At 47.1% G+C, this 18,661-nt stretch overlaps 1 pseudogene; it reads left to right on the forward strand.

Moving 5' to 3' along the window:
- Positions 1-16,859: 16,859 nt before the first annotated feature.
- On the forward strand, positions 16,860-17,787 carry LOC128406016 (E3 ubiquitin-protein ligase RNF4-like; annotated as a pseudogene).
- Positions 17,788-18,661: the final 874 nt, after the last annotated feature.

Genomic DNA, 18,661 nt, shown 5'->3' on the forward strand with positions numbered 1-18,661 from the left:
TGACTGGTGAACCTCAGCCTGTAGTGCATAGTCCCTTTCAAATACCGGGCTATGCGCTTCAGAGCTTTCCAATCCTGAACAGTAGGATTGTTAGCATGTCTGCTCAGCAGGTTAGTGCTTACAGCAATGTCAGGTCTTGAACATCTAGCAATGAAATTCAACTTGCCTAGAATGCATCTGTACAGCGTAGTGTCAGAAAACGCTTCAGCAGTACTATCTACCTGGTAACCTGTCACCATCGGTGTGTCTGCTGGGTTTGCATCAACCAAATTCAACCTGGTTAATACATCAGTAATTTTCTGTGTTTGGTGTACCAGAAAATTACCTGCTTGGTCCCTCTCCACCTGCAGAGAAAGATAGTTGGATACCTCACCAAGATCCTTCATGTCAAAGTGCTCCTTCAGCTGAGCTAGGGTGCTTTGGTAAAAAGCCTGATTCTTCCAAAACATCAGAAGATCATCAACAAAACAGAAACAATACAGTTTGTTTTGCCCCTCCTCCTTGATAAACACACATGGATCAGCTTTGCCCTGGTGAAAACCTAGAGAGAGCAATGCCTCAGTGAGTTTTGTGTTCCAACACCTGGCACTCTGCTTGAGACCATATAAGGATTTCCGCAGTTTACAGACCATTCCCTTCTGTATCTGCATCCCGTCAGGTGGAAGCATGTACAGCTCCTCCCCCAAAATCCCGTACAAAAAAGCTGTATTTATGTCATGATGGGAAACATGCAGTTTCTCCTCCGCAGCGATCTTGAGCATCAGCCGAATGCTCTCATATTTGACCGTGGGTGAGTAGGTCTCGTGGTAATCCTGCCCTGGTACCTGTGAAAAACCTCTGGCAACCAATCTGGCTTTGTGTCTGACAACCTTGCCATTCTGGTCTGTCTTTGCCTTGAAGACCCATTTGCTGCCAACCAGTCTCATTCCTGGGACTACCGGTACCAGTTCCCAAGTTTGGTTCCTATTCAAGGAATCAACTTCAGCCTTCATGGCATTAAGCCAAGGCTCAGCATCTTTAGAGGTTAACTCCTGGACCTCTTTAAAGCTAGAAGGTTCCCATACCTTCTCTGAGCTACTAAGAACAGCAGTTGCCGTCTTAGCAAACTCATCAGCAAATCTCTTTGGAGGTTTGCCTTTGGTCGCCCTTTCAGACCTGCGAACCAGACGCAAGTCTTCTGGACTCATCTCCTCCTTCTTAGGAGAAAAGTGACCAATGGTGAACAGTGGTTCTTCCAGTTCATTGTCAGACTCATCAGATGGTCTGACTGAGGCTTTTGCGCTCTTGTAGTCTGCTGTGTCATCACTGTCACTGACAGCAGCAGCAGCGCCGCCCACTGAACTGGAATTCGAACTCTGATCATCATCATCATCATCATCATCATCATCATCCTCAGTTTCCTCAGCTTTCTCAGCATGATCTGCTTTCTTCACATCACCTTCATCCTCCTCTGGGTAACTCTGGAAAATTCCCACATTTTCCCCCCACTTAGGATTGTACTCAACACTCCTTGTGAACTTTATGGATTTAGAGTTAGTCATCCATACCCTGTATGCACCTTTTTCGTACCCCATGAACAAACCATGTGCCCCACGCTTCCCAAGCTTGTTGCTTTGTGGGGTGTGCACCCACATGTCAGAACCAAAGATTCTCAAGTGCTTGACATTAGGTTTCCTCCCATACATCTTCTCATAGGGAGTACAACCAATAGGTGATGACAGTCTCCTGTTAAAAGAATAAACAAAATTCGCCAGAGCCTCCCCCCAAAACTTCTCAGGGAGATTGGCATCATGCAACAAGGTTTTTATCCCTTGCAGCAACGTTTGATTTGCTCTCTCCGCAAGCCCATTCATCCATGGCGATCTAGGCGTTGACAAGTCATGCTGGATTCCCTTCTCAGTCAGGAAAGCTTCAAACTGCTGAGAAGTGAACTCCCCACCTCGATCAGTAAACAGACAGCCGATACGTTTACCGTGAGCATTCTCTAACCAAGCACAGAATGCCTTAAACTTAGGAAATGCTTGCGATTTCTGCTCGAGCATAAACACATGAATGTACCTGGAAAAAGAATCAATTAGAACCATGAAGTACCTTGCTCCTCCCAAAGAGGGCGCTAGAGGACCTACCAGGTCTGCGTGAACTAGCTGGTAGGGTTTGGAAGCCTGCCTGCTAGACTCCTTGCCTTTTGGAGCAACCTTCACCTTGTTCTCTGCACAAGATACACATTTCATGTGAAATTTACAGGGTTTGATGTCCAAACCTTCAACCAACCCAGGCATCTTGGCTAGCGCTTGCCAAGATAAGTGACAAAATCTTCTATGTGCATCATGAATACATCCTGCATGAAGAACCTTGTTAGTTTGTGCAACACAACAAGTATCAGCATTAGATATAACAGCATTGTCATCATAAGTTAGACAGAACAAACCATCCATCAACTTTGCATGCAAAATGTCCTCTTTGCCTTTTCTGATGACACAGACAGTCCTCTTGAAGGAAACCTCAAAACCACGCCCAGTCAGCTGTGGTACACTAAGCAAATTGTCCGCAGCTCCTGGAACAAAAAGTACATCGCTGATGGTAGTATGCAGACTTGCAAGTTTCACAGTCCCAACTCCTGCAGCTTGCAAAGTCCTTCCATCAGCCAGCTGGATCTCTCCATCTTGAGGTGTGAAGGAGATGAACAGATGGCGGTCTTTGGCGAGATGGCGGCTCGCCCCAGAGTCCACAACAAACCTGGCCTTGGCCTTGTTTCCCACCGGCGTGGGCTTTTGCAGCTTGCCTTTAGCCTTTGGTGAAGCTGTGCCAGCAAACATAGCCTTGTTTTCCACTGGCGAGGGCTTTTGCAACTTGCCCCCCTGCTCCTGGCCATCAGACGTGCCTTTAGCCTTTGGTGGAGCTGTGCCAGCAAACATAGCCTTGTTTTCCGCTGGCGTGGGCTTTTGCAACTTGCCCCCCCGCTCCTGGCCATCAGACGTGCCTTTAGCCTTTGGTGGAGCTGTGGCAGCAAACATAGCCTTGTTTTCCACTGGCGTGGGCTTTTGCAACTTGCCCCCCCGCTCCTGGCCATCTGCAGGCTTTATCCTTTGTTTACATCTGGCCTTCCGGCCACTGCAAAGGCTTTGACCTTGGTTCTCACGAGAAACAGAGCTCTCAGCTGCCGACTCCTTGGCTCCCCCTGGAGGCTGGAATGCTGCCTGGGATGACTTGGCAGTCTTCTCCCCCTGCAGCTTGCAACCGGTGCCCTCAGCATCCCTGCATTCACTCGCATTCTGGGAAACAGCCAGGACCTCCGATGCATTCAAACCCTGGGCTGGGGTGATTGGCAGGTGGGCCTTTTTCAAAGCATCCCACATGTCACGTGCCGTGAGATTTCCAGCAAGCGTCTTTATTTCCTCCAGAGAGACGGATAAGACTATTATATCAACGGCCCTCGAATGCTGGGCCTCCCATTTCTCTGTCCGAGGAACTGGAGTGGCTTCAGATACAGTATGCCAGACTCCAAACTGACGCAGCAAACTCTCACACCATTCTGCCCAGGTCTTATAATTGTGCCGATTTAACTTTGGGCACTCAGTGGCCTCCGAAGCTTGGAAAACATCCATTCCAGCTTTTTGCTTCAGCCGTGAGCCTTTATGCCTTCAAAAACGTCTTATCTCGGCAGCCCATAAATCACGATGCCTCTGGCTCGGCTCCCAGGCCAATTAGTTTTGCCGGACATCAAAAGCCTTTTCCGCGGCATCCAGAAAAGCCTCTGCTTTCACTTTCCCAGCACATACCTCTCAGCAGTCTGTCGCTGTCTTACTCTCCTGCAAGTGCCGTGAATCTGGGCCCATAACCTGTTGTTGGGATACTGCCAGGGAGATAAAGTCCATCTGAGCCCCCAAGCTCGGTGCCGGACGATCCATCGACCTCCCGTAGTCACGCAGTACCAGCAATTTAGCGACACTAAGCCTCAGGCTTAGTGCACACTCTAACAGCAGAATTCACACAGCAAAAGTTGCACAGCATGAGAGCAGAACATGCATATTTACAGTTTATTCAGCGTAGGTCAGAACATGAGAAGACATGACCGTCTGCTCCGACTGCTCAGGCAAAACAGCAGAAAACGAAAGGAACAGACAACAGAAACATCCTGTGAGACAGGAAATTACGCAGGCTGTTATACAAACATCCTGCTCCCTTTTAAGGTGGAACGGAAATATCCTAACACATTCATGTCCCCCATCAAAATTATATTGTAGTCCATATAGTCCAAAAGAACCTCATGCAACTTCTTAAAAAATTCAGATTTCCCCTCGTTCGGCGCATACACCCCTACAATCAAAAATTTCTCTCCTTGAAATTGAATTTCAATAGCCAAATATCTTCCTTGTTCATCTTTAAAAATTTGTTTCGGTGAAAGTTTCTCCTTTGCATATATCACCACTCCTCTCTTTTTGACCTTATCAGACGAAATAAATTCTTGTCCCAGTCTCTTATTGATAAGTATTTTCCTGTGTAACCTCATTACATGTGTTTCCTGTAAACAAATCAAGTCCAGTTGTTCTTTTCTTAATATATGAAAAACACCTTTTCTCTTTCGAGGGGAATTAAGTCCATTACAATTCCAACTTAGAAGTTGCAGAGCCATGATGAGTTACTTATTCTTCCCTCCGACTGCCCCGAGTTGTTGTTCTTCTTCTGTCGGTGGTATGTCTTTCCCTGGTTCAACAAGTCCAAATGATAAATTTGCTATGTCCGCAATTCCTTTTCCTGATGCAGTTGATTCCTCTCCAGCTTCCACTTCCTTCTGTAAGTCCTCCTCGTGATCATTCAAAAATTTGTCTTTATCGTTCACTGTCCTTATTCTTATTTTTCTTCCTTTATATTTGAAAGATAGACCTTGGGGAAATTCCCATCTAAAAAGTATTTTATTTCTTCTCAATAAACCCACAAGATCTCTGTAGTGGGCCCTTACATCCAAAATATATTTGGGTATATCCTTAAAGATCTCCACAAATGAATCTTCAATTTCCAGAGTTCTTTGATAGTGCAAATTTAAAATTTTGTCTCTTTCTTCCTTTGTTCTTAAGGTAATCAAACAGTCTCTTGCTCTGTTCTTTCTTTGTCTTCTACCAATCCTAAATGCACTCACTATCTTGAATTCTTCCTTCCCCAAGTCCTGTTGCCAAAAGTCTGTAAATTCCTTTGTAAGGAAGTCTACCAGATTGTCTTTCTCACTTTCCGGTACTGCTCTGAGTCTTAAATTCCTCTCTTTCCCTTGTAATTCGATCATAGACAGTGTCAAATCATGATCCTCAAGTTTCTTATATACCAGTAGTATCTTCTCTTGGACAGCGGTTGCAATCTCCTTAGCTTCCTCAGCTAACTTCCGAGTCGAGGCCGATTCCTCCAATAATTTTTCAATAGACTGTGTATTAGAATTCACCTTCTTTCCCAGTTCATTTATACTTGTAGTGTTCAAATCAATTTTTGCTGAGGCCTCAGCTACTTGTTTATTTGTCTCTGCAACCTGTTTAGCTAGGTTTTCCAGAGATGCATTAATTTTACCAAGTGCCTGAGCCAATAGGTCTTCTGATGTCATAGCTTTTAGCTTAACTTGCGAAGCAGCAGCTCCCACTGTGCCTGCTGCTCCGGATGTTGAAGCCCTTCTCTGCTGTGTAATGTCAGTTTTGTATTGTCTACCAGACCTGGTAGTCTTTTCCTGTGTCAGCTCTATCTTCCCTTTCTCATTTGCCATAGCACTCCCATACAAAATCCAAGGTCAGTCTCACGCCTGGTAACTTTGTTTTGAAAAGGAATTTTCCAGGCTAAGTTGCTTAGTGGCTTAATAATTGTTACAACATAATCTCCTCTAGGGGGACACACTTCCAACTTCACTTGCAACTTTTAAAACAAATATAGTCCTTATAAGTCCCCCTTATCCCCTAAAGAGCCACAGTTTCAATTAAAAGTTACTTTTTGGTCCAAATCAGTTCAAAAAGCAATTGTATCCTTTCACAGAGTATCAGTATTCTTTACCCTTAACGTGTTGACAGCTGTCAAAGGCAGTCCGTTCCCAGGTTTTGGAGGCAGCAGATATAGCTTTACTTCCCTCTTTCCTTGCAGGTAAATAATGCTCAAAATTCTCCCCTCCACCCCTGCAAACAGGAGGGGGATCGCTTTCTTGGTGTTGGATTTGGAATCTTTAAAAGACGTCTTTCAAAGTTACAGCTTTACAATCTCTTTGCTTTGCTCTATTTACAAGCCGGGAAGGCAGACTTCCTGTTTATACCTTTCCCGTTTCGGTACCAAATTTACTCAATTTTTCTTCAATTTTTATTTCTTGCTCCTACTCACGGGTAGTTGCTTTGAGTCCCAATTGTCCAGAAAGAAATCAGCGCTCTCCGACCATGGCTTGCGGCTTCGCTCCGCGAAGAGGGTAGACAACTCTCAGCTCCGCGTCGCTCACCCCCGTTCCATTCAGAAGCCTTTAAAAAGGCTCCTTCGCAGTAGGGGGAGGCGCAAATGGAGCCCGCCGAGTCTGTTACGAAAAAGGAGCAATGCAGAAGCAAGCACCAGGTGGCAGGAATGGTAAACAGGAAGCTGATGTTATTGGATTGTACCGTGGGAACCAGGGACAGTCTGATCAGAGCTCTGAGCACCGGATGTTAGCTCAGAGTGACACATGACCCTGTACTGGAAGTACATGGGTGGAGTTTATTCTCTCTCTGCAGTTGGAATCAGAGTGTACAGACATGTTTTCTCTGTACTGCTGAAAGACAGGAATAAAGACATGTAAATATATTTCTGTCTGTCTCTTTCCCCCTCCCTGGGAGAGGAGGGGGAGGAATGGTGTGTTCTTCTTTCACGTTGGGAAGAATCGTCGAGGGAGACCTCCCTTGATCCTGCCGGGAGTCGCTGGCAGGGGAGGTCAATAAGGATTCAAGCCGGGCACCTGGAGGGTGGCCAAATTCCTCTGGACTAAGAGCTGGGACTGGCTCTGGTGGCTTGAACCGACATCTGGTAGCAGACCGATGGATATCTGATCTATGAGAATCTGCATGAGAGGTGAGAGGTCGATGAATCGTTGCCATCCTCTGCACCTAAGGAGATAAAGAAAAGCGTCTGCCTGCAGCCAAAAAGCTGAACAGACAGCTGGACACCGAGAGGAGTGTGTTTCAAGGCAACGGAGCCTCAAAAGGTATGCTGCATTTCGGGCTAGAGAGAATGAACGCAGAAAGGCTTAATTTCTGGTTCACAATAGCTGCGTTTGAAAACTAGCTCTGAGAGCAAGCTTGCATACCAGGAATTCCTGTGGTTAGATAAGGAATCCCGTCCTGAGCAGGTTGCTAGGCAACGTCTGCCAGCACTTGTAAAGTTACTGAGTGGCTCAAAAAGAGCCTGGGAAGTCGAAAGTGTTTTGATATCTGCGCAGAATGTGCAAGGATTTTGAAAACAGCCCAAAGGTTTGCCTGCCAGTGAAACAGTAAACACCCAGAAGAGAACTTTTGGTTTTTACTGACTGGAAAGTGAAAGCAGGCTAGGGAGAGAAAGCACAGACTTGAATTCAAAATGGATTCTAAGAAGGCGGGGGGGTTGCCCTATCCCCCTCCCCTGACAAATGACAATTATTCATCTTGGTCTATAAAGATGAAGGCCCTGCTGCAGAATCAGAGGGTCTTTGACGTGATTGAGAACCCCATCCCAGCAGCACCAACCCGAGGTTGGGAGTCACAGAATCTGAAAGCCAGAACGGCTATAATTCTGTGTGTGTCAGATGACCAATTGGTGCATATTCAGGGTTTGGAATATGCACGGGAAATTTGGGAAATGCTGCGTAGAACACATCAGAGGGATGCTGGTTCTTCAGCGTTGCTGTATTTTGAGAAGCTGACCAATCTGAGGCTTGCGCCTGATGGAGATGTTCAAGCGCACCTGACGGAGATGAAATATCTGCGCCAGCAGATGGTGGAACGCAATTTCCGTCTGCAGGAGGAAGTGTTTTGCTTCATGATGATCAACAGCCTAAATCGGACTTACAAAACGGTTGCCAGTCAGCTTGGTTCCCTCCCGGCTCAGGATTTGACCGCGGAAAGGGTGACTGCCGTCGTGTTGAATGAACATGACAGACTTGCTGCACTGGAAGAAAAGGACAGGGGGAGGGAGGAACGGAGTTCTAATTCCCCCGCAGATGAAGCTACCGGAGAGAAAGCTCTAGCTTTGAACGCTGTCTGATGTTACAATTGTGGACAGGCTGGGCATCTTCAGCGGAACTGCAAGAAGCCACGTCAGCCAAAAGGAGCGAAGGGCCGCTCAGCGAAGCCTGAGGCGTCAGGCAAAGGTCATACCAAGACTTCGGTGAAACCTGGAAAGGCTTTGATGGCGAAAGGAACCACGCCAGATGTTGGGAACTCGTTTGTTATTGACACGGGAGCGACAGTTCATATGTCTCCACACAAAGAACTCTTTTCATCGTTTAAGAAGCAAAGCTTCGCTGTGAAACAGGCCAACGGTCAGGAGCTGGAAGCGGCCGGCGTGGGGACTGTCTATCTTAAGAGTCTGAACTTGACAATAAACAATGTTTACTTGGTTCCTGAATTGAAGTTCAATCTGCTGAGTGTTTCGCAGATTGCAAAGAAAGGACTGAAATTGTCCTACGATGCTGAGAGCTGCGAGATCTACAAAGATGGAGAGTTATTTCTTTCGGCCAGAGAGAAGGATGGACTATATTTGTTGACTTTTGCACAAAGTGATTACATGGAATGTAATTCATCTGTGTCTAACCTAGTTTCTCTTGCAGGTGTGAGCAAGAAGAAGACCGGAGTCAACAGTGCATTTCAGCGGGTGTATGCTGATGTGATTGGTCCTCTAGAACCATCTAGAGGCAATGCAAGATATTATCTTGTGTGTGTGGATCATTTCTCTAACTATGTCTGGGTTTATGTATTGAGAAAGCCACAGGAAGCCTTGGAGAGGTTTCAGGAGTTTTGTGACAAAGTTAAGAGTATGCATGATGCTAACATTGATTGTCTATTCACAGATGAGAAGCAGATTTTTCTTTTACAGGATTTCCAAAGGTTCCTGCAGAAGAAGGGAATAAGACACAAGATTGCTGTTTCAGCGGAAGCGTGGAACAGGGGTGTCTGTGTACGGGTGAACAGAGAATTGCAAAAGGGGATGGAAGCGCAATTGCTTAGTTCACATCTGCCACATGAGTACTGGGCCGAGTCTCTAATGTCGTTCTGTTATACGAAGATGAGAAAGGTTTCAAAAGAGTTGGGAAGTTCTCCTTTTGAGAAACTGTTCCGCAGAAAACCTTCTGTTGCCCATTTCAAGGTTTTTGGGTCTCATGTGAGAACAGAAGCTCCAGGTGGAGTAAAGAATGCCAGAGGCATTTTTGTGGGGTATGAAAAGGGTCTCTACAGAGTAATTTTGTCTGAATCTGGTCAGGTGATTCTCACAAAATTTCTAGAGAGTGCTCCTGAACAGGAGAGAGTGATAGTACACACATTTCCCACTGAGGACGATTCAGATGATGATGATTTTACTGATTACAGCTGTACTGAAAGTGATGACACTGATAGCTCGGAGAGCTCAGTTGTCACAGTCATTGAGAGGAAGTCTCACACAATGGATAGGCCTTCACAACTGAAGGATGAACCACTGTTTACCATTGGAACTGGTTCTCCAAAGAGTCCTGAGACTGGACCAATGAGCAGAGAGGATCAGCACCTCATACGTAGGTCTGAGAGAGTTACAAAGGGTCAACCACCCAAGAGGTACTCAAAAGAGTTTGCTAACTTAGCTGTTGCATGTGTTGCTGTTGTAAACAACCGAGGACAGGTTGGAGCTGTGTCTAAGTCAGAGACAAAGACACAACAGAGAGTTGCTAGCCAAGGTAATGCAGATGCACTCATTCCTTGGAAACCAGACAACCAGAGAGGTACACTGGGGAAACCAGTGGCGGGGAGTTCCAAGGGTGGAACTGAAACAACAGGGGAGTGTTATGTGTATAACAACTGTTTGTTTTCTTCTCTGGATCACGCTTTGCTTGCTGCAACACGCATTGATTCTTTTGGGGGAGGATGTTACGAAAAAGGAGCAATGCAGAAGCAAGCACCAGGTGGCAGGAATGGTAAACAGGAAGCTGATGTTATTGGATTGTACCGTGGGAACCAGGGACAGTCTGATCAGAGCTCTGAGCACCGGATGTTAGCTCAGAGTGACACATGACCCTGTACTGGAAGTACATGGGTGGAGTTTATTCTCTCTCTGCAGTTGGAATCAGAGTGTACAGACATGTTTTCTCTGTACTGCTGAAAGACAGGAATAAAGACATGTAAATATATTTCTGTCTGTCTCTTTCCCCCTCCCTGGGAGAGGAGGGGGAGGAATGGTGTGTTCTTCTTTCACGTTGGGAAGAATCGCCGAGGGAGACCTCCCTTGATCCTGCCGGGAGTCGCTGGCAGGGGAGGTCAATAAGGATTCAAGCCGGGCACCTGGAGGGTGGCCAAATTCCTCTGGACTAAGAGCTGGGACTGGCTCTGGTGGCTTGAACCGACTCTGGTGCTCTGGAACCGACTCTGGCTTGAACCGTGCTCACAGGCTTCACCGCCTGTGATTTCTTCGGGTCTCCGCTTCGCCGCAGTGGCCAGACCCAGACCTCGCAGAGCCGGTTCCCTCCGGAGCTCAGAGGGAACCCGCCATTAGTCGCTGGCGCTGACCGGAAGTTATTATCAAATAGTTCTATATTGTGATCAAGTAACTCCTAGAACAAAATTCTAAGTTTTAGCTTCAGAAAACTAGTTGCTTCTAGCCAACATCCTGTTGCCAATGTAGCTAAAATTTTAGCACTTTTGATTGTTAGTTGATAACACGATTGTTAGTATGACAAGAGATTGGTGAGATGCTCTCCTACAGATTTCCAAAACTGTTGTACTACAGACACAGCCAGGACCTGTTGGGCTTAAAGGCTTACCAGGAAAAAATAATTCCTGTATGAGGTGTTATGGAATGATACATTTGGTTGCCTAATAATCTCAAAAGGGGGGTGGGTCTGGGAAGGGGTGCCTCTGTCCTGGAGATCAAGCAGGGGCTAAGTGGCGGCCCTCTTGGGTTCATCCCAATTAGCTGTACGCCATAGTGTGACTCCAGAGGCGGAGCTAGCTGCTCTGGCACCCGGAGTGGCACACATAGTGTGCACCCAGGGGTGGGGCTAGCTACCCGTGGGGCGAGGCGAGCGTCCTTTCCCTTACTTACTTCTGATTAGGAGAGTCCTTCACTGTTAAGGAGCCAACTATAATTGTAATTAAATGTTAGTATACAATTATTGTGCATCAATAAAGTTCGGAGCACGGTTGATGAATTAATTATTAATCGATAGTATCTCAATTAATAGCCAATGGATTTATAGCTATGAGTAGGAATTACTATTATCAATTGCTCCGCGTAACTGCTGACAAAATGAACAAGCTATACGTCACTTAACTGCACCGCTTGTATTTATTTATATTTATTAAATCACAACCCAGCAAGAATTCAAGCAGCAGCGCTCAGCTACATATTAGCACCTGGCTCCAAGGAACAATCCCATACACAAAGCAACCCCAACTGCAGTCAGACAGAATTAGAAGATAATTGCCTACAATAAAAGTTGCCCCTTTTAAATGATAGGCAAATCTAGGCACAAAGCATTGCCAAGTAATCAAACAGAACTGAAAATAACTGCTTACAAGGAGATGCTCAGAAGCTGCAGCCAAATTAAGAGAAAAGGAAATCAATAAAATTCCAGGCCCACACCAGTGGCCCTCTGAAAAGGAGGGGTGAGGTTGCTCTTAAGGGGAATATCTCACTGTTGGGGAAACTTCTACCAAACAAAGGAAACTTGCCGAACAAAGAAAAGTAAATCTTTGCCCACAAGGTCGGCTCAAGACCAGTTGATGGAAATAAGGGTGCTTAAACAGACAAAAGACTGCAATTGGTCAAACTGCTGGTTAGTTAAACTGACAATGCAACTAGAGCTGCTGAACTGCCAGGTGCTTAAAGACAATGCCTCACAAACTGCCGGTCACTCAGAGAGCAATCAAGCCTGCCCCAGCAGTTGAAAAACCTGTCTGGTAACTGTGATGACTCAGGCAAGAAGCAAAGGGAACTCCAAAGACCGATGTATCTCCTGAAAGGGTGGGGGGTGGAGGGAGGGAGGAGGGGTGGGGGGAGGAGAAGGAAAGCGTGGGGGGGAGTTGGGAGGGAGGAGGGGTGGGGGGAGTAAAATGAACATGCAGGGCAAGGAAAAGTTTGAAGAAAAGGAAAATAGCTGTCCTTTACAGTGAGCCAAAATGAAGTGGAAATATAAACCGTGGGTTAACCTGGACTTTTCAGTAAGGTACTATAAGCCGAAACCATTTTTGTTGTTGTTTAAAAGCGGTTTTCTTTAGGGAGCCTGTACTGGCAAGTGAAGCCAATGACAAGAACCAGGCAAAGGCAAACCTTCAAAGGTTCTAAACGTATAAACGTACAGTGCTGAGGAATGGTTACCTGATCAGAAACCCTGAATTGTCCACCCCAAGCCCTGCCTTATTTCTTCCCCCCAACATCAAGCGAAGGGGGGGGTGGCTTAGAGAAACCACGAGGGATGAGGTTTAAGCGCACAGTCTATTCCAAGCCCCGGCAGCCTTTAAAATTTTACAGGGGGCTCCCGATTTAAGTGGTACCAATGGAAGGGATGGCAGGGTAAATTAAACCCACGCTAGAAGAGTAATAAATCAATAAACGGCAGGCACAAACACACGCTGCAAGCACACACACACACACGACTTAAAATTAGAGAGGAACAGGAAAAGGAACCCTGAGGATCATCTAGTCCAACCCCAGCAATGCAGAAATATTCCACTGTCCCATACAGGGATCGAACTTACAACCTTGGCATTATCAGCACCATGCTCTAACCAACTGAGCTATCCAGGCTCTCAAGGACAATGGAGGGGGAAAACGCACCAGCACCCTGGCCAACAAATCAAAATGTAAGGCAAACCCACTCAGTCACCCAGACCAGCCATGCAATTGGACAGGCAAGGGCAATAGAGGGGAAAACGTACAAGCACCCTGGCCAAAAGTTAAATAAAACGCACAGCCACCAAGGCAGAGGCAGGGGAAGGAAAGCGAGGAGACGAGGGGGAAAGAAAGACGGAGCCACACTCACACTCAGACCTCGCTGGGGGCACGTGCTGGGCAAGGGAACAAGCTGCAGCTTAAGAAAGGTAATTTGCACTCAGACCGCACAAACAAATCAAGCACCAGGAGTGGGGGGAAATAGAAGGTTAAATGTAGGTTTTTACACGGAAAAGAGGACACAGCAAGGCAAACTTGGATGCCTGGGTTTTTAAAAGCAGTAAAGCAATGAGCGCACGCAAGCCTCCTAAAGTTAAAAGGCAAGCCAGGAACCAGGCAGCCTCCACACACACAGACCCCCCCTGACTCCAAACCTCGTGGCTCTTCCCTGTGATGACTGTGATGACTCCTAGCTGATGACTCGCGACGGGACGGCGGAGAAGAATGAGGCCGAGGAGAGGCTGGCGACGCAGCAAAAAGCTGCTGTACATGCCCCCTCGGAGGCACCTGGTTGGGTGCCTGCCGAGGGGCGTGGGTGCCAGCCAGGTGAGAGGAGGAGGCAGGGGGCTAACGCCCCCTGCTAGGGGCGGAGCTCGGGCTCCCGCCCACAACCACTCCCCTCTCTTCCAGGGAGGAGAGTCTTTCTTTTCAAAGTTTGCACTTCAAGACTTTTATTTTTTAAAAAAATCCCCTTTGCAAATTTGATAAGTTTCCCTATGTTGTGCCTCAGCATTTGACACTGCTTCTGTGCAGCCTCACCAGTGCACTGTGCTCACTAGAAAGACTCCCTTAAAAATCCATTCTTTGCCAAACTCATTTTGGCACCAATGCTCTTAATAATAATAATAATAATAATAATTTATTTATACCCCGCCCATCTGGCTGGGCTTCCCCAGCCACTCTGGGCGGCTTCCAACAAAATATGAAAATACAGTAATCCATCAATACAGTAATATTAAAAGCTTCCCTAAACAGGGCTGCCTTCAGATGTCTTCTAAAAGTCTGGTAGTTGTTGTTCTCTTTGACACCTGGTGGGAGGGCGTCCCACAGGGTGGGTGCCACTACCGAGAAGGCCCTCTGCCTGGTTTCCTGTAACTTGGCTTCTCGTAGTTAGGGAACCTCCAGAAGGCCCTCGGTGCTGGACCTCAGTGTCCGGGTAGAACGATGGGGGTGGAGACGCTCCTTCAGGTATACTGGACCGAGGCTGGTTAGGGCTTTAAAGGTCAGCACCAACACTTTGAATTGTACTCGGAAACGTGCTGGGAGCCAATGTAGGTCTTTCAAGACCAGTGTTATGTGGTCTCGGCGGCTGCTCCCAGCCACCAGTCTAGCTGCTGCATTCTGGATTAGTTGTAGTTTCCAGGTCACCTTCAAAGGTAGCCCCACATTGAGAGCATTGCAGTAGTCCAAGCGAGAGATAACCAGAGCATGCACCACTCTGGCGAGACATTCTGCGGGCAGATAGGGTTTCAGCCTGCATACCAGATGAAGCTGGTAAACAGCTGCCCTGGACACAGAATTGACCTGCGTCTCCATGTACAGCTGTGAGTCCAAAATGACTCCCAGGCTGCGCACCTGGTCCTGAATGGGGCACAGTTACCCCATTCAGGACCAGGGAGTCTTCCACACCCGCCCGCCTCCTGTCCCCCCAAAACAATACTTCTGTCTTGTCGGGATTCTACCTCAATCTCTTAGCCGCCATCCATCCTCCAACCGCCTCCATACACTCACACAGGACCTTCACCGCCTTCACTGGTTCTGATTTGAAAGAGAGGTAGAGCTGGGTATCATCCGCATATTGACGAACACCCAGCCCAAACCCTCTCTCTCCCAGCAGCTGCATGTAGATGTTGAAAAGCATGGGGGAGAGAACAGAACCCTGAGGCACTCCACAAGTGAGAGCCCAGGGGTCTGAACACTCATCCCCCCCTTTCTGAACACGGCCCAGGAGGAAGGAGCGGAACCACTGTATAACAGTGCCCCCAGCTCCCAGCCTCTCAAGACTGTCCAGAAGTATGTTATGGTTGATGGTATCAAAAACCGCTGAGAGATCCAGCAGAACTAGGAAACAGCTCTCACCTTTGTCCCTAGCCTGCCGGAGATCATCGACCAGTGTGACCAAGGCAGTTTCAGTCCCATGATGAGGCCTGAATCCCGACTGGAAGGGATCCAAATGGTCCGCTTCTTCCAGGCGTGCCTGGAGTTGTTCAGCAACCACTGGCTCAATCACCTTGCCCAAAAATGGAAGATTTGAGATTGCATAAGAGATGGCCATATCGGCCGCATCTAAAGATGGTTTTTTTACGAAGCGGTTTGGTAACCGCCTCTTTCAGTGGGTCTGGGAAGGCTCCCTCACAGAGAGAAGCATTCACTACCCCGAGAAGCCCATCGCCCAGCCCTTCCCGGCTAGCTTTTATAAGCCAGGATGGGCAAGGATCAAGGAGACAGATGGTTGGTTTCACTCGTCCAAGCAGCCTGTCCACATCATCAGAGGTAACAGATTGAAACTGATCCCATATAACATGACTAGACAGGACTCTAGCACTCTCCCGCCCTGGCCCTGCTCCCACGGTGGAGTCTACCTCTTCCTGAATCTGAGCGACTATCTTCAAAAAACTTTGCAAAATCATTGCAGGAGATCATGTGGCCCGTACTGGGCCCCAATGTAGCAGGTGGTTCCGCTAAATTGCGAACCACCTGAAAGAGTCTCCTGCTGCTGTTTTCCGCAGATGCAACAGAGGCAGTGAAGAAGGTCTTCTTCGCCTTCGCTATCGCCACTTGGTAAGCTCAACATTGAGCTCTAACCCATGTCCAGTCAGATTCGGAATGAGTTACCCGCCACCAGTGCTCTAGCCGTATCAGCGATTGTTTCATTGCCCTCAGATCCGTGGAAAACCGGGCTCCATGCAATCGGAGATAGCGCTTCGGAGCCAAACAGTCAATAGCCCTGGTTAACTCCACATTCCAGCGGGCCACCAGGGAATCAGCTGAAAGGCCATTAACATGGAATAAAACATCCCCTACCACTCTCTGGAAACCATTTGGATCCATTAAGTGGTGGTGACGGACCATCCAATTCGGTTCCTAACAGCGTACTTGCTCCACTTGCACATCTCCGGTCAAAAGAATTGGGTGGGAGGTGGTGCTGGGAAAGGCCCTTCCTCTTTCTGAGAGCTGCTGCTGGTCTGCATAGACAATATTGGGTCGAACAGGTTTCATTTCTGGAACCCAACCTGGTATGAGGCAGATTCTTTCTTGTCACATACTGGGGCACATATAGGAATTTGCAGGCAACCTTGCACACACTTTTAGATGTGCGCAGTTGGGGTTGGGGTATTTTTTTGGGCTAGAGGGGCCTGATTTAGCTAATCTCTTGGCTGAAAGATAGGGAATTAATATTTGTGTGCCTGCTTCTTAGCCTAATCATGTTTCTTCCCACTTTAATGCAGTTCTGTAGAGTAACACTAAAGACACCCTAACTCAGGCTTCCTCAAACTCGGCCCTTCAGATGTTTTGAGACTACAATTCCCATCCTCCCTGACCACTGGTCCTGCTAGCTAGGGATCATGGGAGTTGTAGGCCAAAAACATCTGGAGGGCCGATGTTGAACTTGCTCCCAGCTTCGGAGTACCTGGTATAAAAGAGACAACTCTAAAAAAGTCACAGTGCTCCAAAGTGTCACCAGTTGCATCAAGTTGCTTTAGAGAGAGCATTCATGATCATCCTTATCACATTACAGAATTGCTTGGCGACTAAGCAGGGAGCAGCACACGGAGATAAGGGGGGAAGCAAGTACTCTGCAGCCTGTGCCTCTCCCATCCCTGTGCATCATGAGTTCAACAAGTACAGAATGTAATGCAACCAAGCACAGCAAAAGCAAGAGGGGTAGTCGCAACACCTCTGCAAGACCTCCTCATACTCTGGACAAGATGATGGTGGGAACTGCTTCTGAACCCTGTATCCCCTCCTCCTCCTTCTCCCCCTCCCCCCTCCCCCTCCTCCTCCCTGCCATCCACTTCATCCCTGGCCTTACCTTTATTACAAACTGCCCTTACTGGCTCCCCTCCTGTTGCAGGGCTGAGTTTTATGGAACAAACTACTCCTTTCGGTGGTAGCAAAGGACCTGAGCACCAGGCGGTTCAGAGAAAGTATTGTGGATGCAAGACTCGCTCTGTGCAAACCTGTAATCAAAGGAAAATAGCTGTTGCAGCTGCACAAGTAGAACCACACAGCCTTAATGATAGAAGTATTGATGTGGAAGTAGTTGACTTCACTTGCGAAACTTCAGAATCTATAGTTGTTGATCTTATGCAAGACGATTCTGTTGTGCTTATTGGAGAGAGTGGGCAGCAGCCCAATAGAGAGTTCAGATGTCAACCATTGTCTGACAGCCTCATATTTAGTGGTGGTGGTGGTGGTGATAGCAGACACACACAGAGTGGTGCTCTTGCCACTAGAAAGCTCCCCAGAGAAGTGGGAAGGAGGGAATTTGCAAGACCCTCAGGCACTTTGAGTTGTGGAATTTGCATAGACAGCTTTGCAGAGATTGTGCAAAGCGGACGGCTTATCGTGTCAACAACATGTGGCCACATCTTCTGTAGTCAGTGCCTCAGCAATTTTCTTAGGCATGCTAACTTTTGCCCAATTTGAAGGAGGAAACTCACTCCAAAGGAGTATCATCCACTTTATATGTGAATACATGGGTGTTCCTGAACACAGTCTAATGTGGCTTTCATAAACATGAGTGAACTCCAAAGAACACACAAAGTATATATGACTTAAATATGACAGTTAGCAATTTCACTTTTTTCCAGTTGGCCTCCTTATAGTCCAGTTGTACTGTTTCAGCTTCATTTTGCGTTAAGGTTTTTGCAGCTCACATTTTTTGAGGTCTGTAGAAGTTTGAAGAACAGCTTGGAGGATATGTCTGCTGTTGCCACATTGCTTTGTGCAGGTATCTCATTTCTGTTCTAGTTCTGTTGCTGCTTTGAGAAAAGACTAATGTCTAGTGAACTCATTTATTCAAGACTAGGCTATTCATAGTCATCTATGATAATACAACCTGCAGCTTCTTTTTGCAATTTGCCTTGTAAAAAACCAAAGCCAACCACTCACCGATGGAAGTCTGTTCCACATCTACTTGTTTTCTAGTGGCAAACACCTCTTTCTGTTGATGTAGCCCTAATAAAGACCAAGGTTTATAAAACACTGTGGCTCATTTCTAACGCTGCATGCATAAATGATTTATTACAAATAACTCTTGGTGGTCCGAGTCTTCTCTTTAAGAGAATACAGCCATCATGTTAGATCTGAACAGCTTTTCCTGTCCAGGCATATGCTTATGGAGCAATTCATAATGGAGTCCGTACCTGTCAGATGGCAAAGGTGGTTGCTCATGAGTAACCAGGCAGGTCTCTGACCTGTCTTTTACAGGTTTTATTTAGGTGCAAACTATTTACAGTGCAGAACCCCAAAGTTCATGTTTGCCTCAATTGCTAGCAGAATCCGGGAGTGCTTGTTTCCTGGACCTCCCCCAGCATAAAAGTCTCGTTATGCCCGGGGCCCACCA

This window comes from Podarcis raffonei, chromosome W (assembly GCF_027172205.1).
Source record: "Podarcis raffonei isolate rPodRaf1 chromosome W, rPodRaf1.pri, whole genome shotgun sequence".
NCBI lineage: Eukaryota > Metazoa > Chordata > Lepidosauria > Squamata > Lacertidae > Podarcis > Podarcis raffonei.